Source organism: Penaeus monodon, chromosome 27 (genome assembly GCF_015228065.2).
Source record: "Penaeus monodon isolate SGIC_2016 chromosome 27, NSTDA_Pmon_1, whole genome shotgun sequence".
NCBI classification, from domain to species: Eukaryota; Metazoa; Arthropoda; class Malacostraca; order Decapoda; family Penaeidae; genus Penaeus; species Penaeus monodon.
The window spans coordinates 34,054,946-34,055,309 of NC_051412.1; positions in this window are offsets into that span (position 1 = coordinate 34,054,946).

The window sequence follows — 364 nt, forward strand, 5'->3', positions numbered from 1 at the left end:
TTTTCTTCTCATGGTTACGATACAATACATTTAGCCTTGTTAATGTAATGGAAGGGAACATAACCCTAAATCAATCTAGAGAAGGTTTTCAACAAAGCAAACAATACTGACGAACGGTCTACGAATATAACATAAAAAAACAAACACATACACGGCACACATGAGCAACTTTTACAATCCCTGCGGCTCTCCTGCTGACAGCTTGGGGGGAAAAGGATAGGAAACAATTGCTGACAAGATCGAGACTCCAGGAAAGGACTTGAAATTTCCAGCCAAAAAGAGAGGCAGTGACGGCGGTTGTAGTTGCAAGATTGATAAGTGTATCTGTATGTAAGTAAATGCATACGTATATACGCACGCAGAC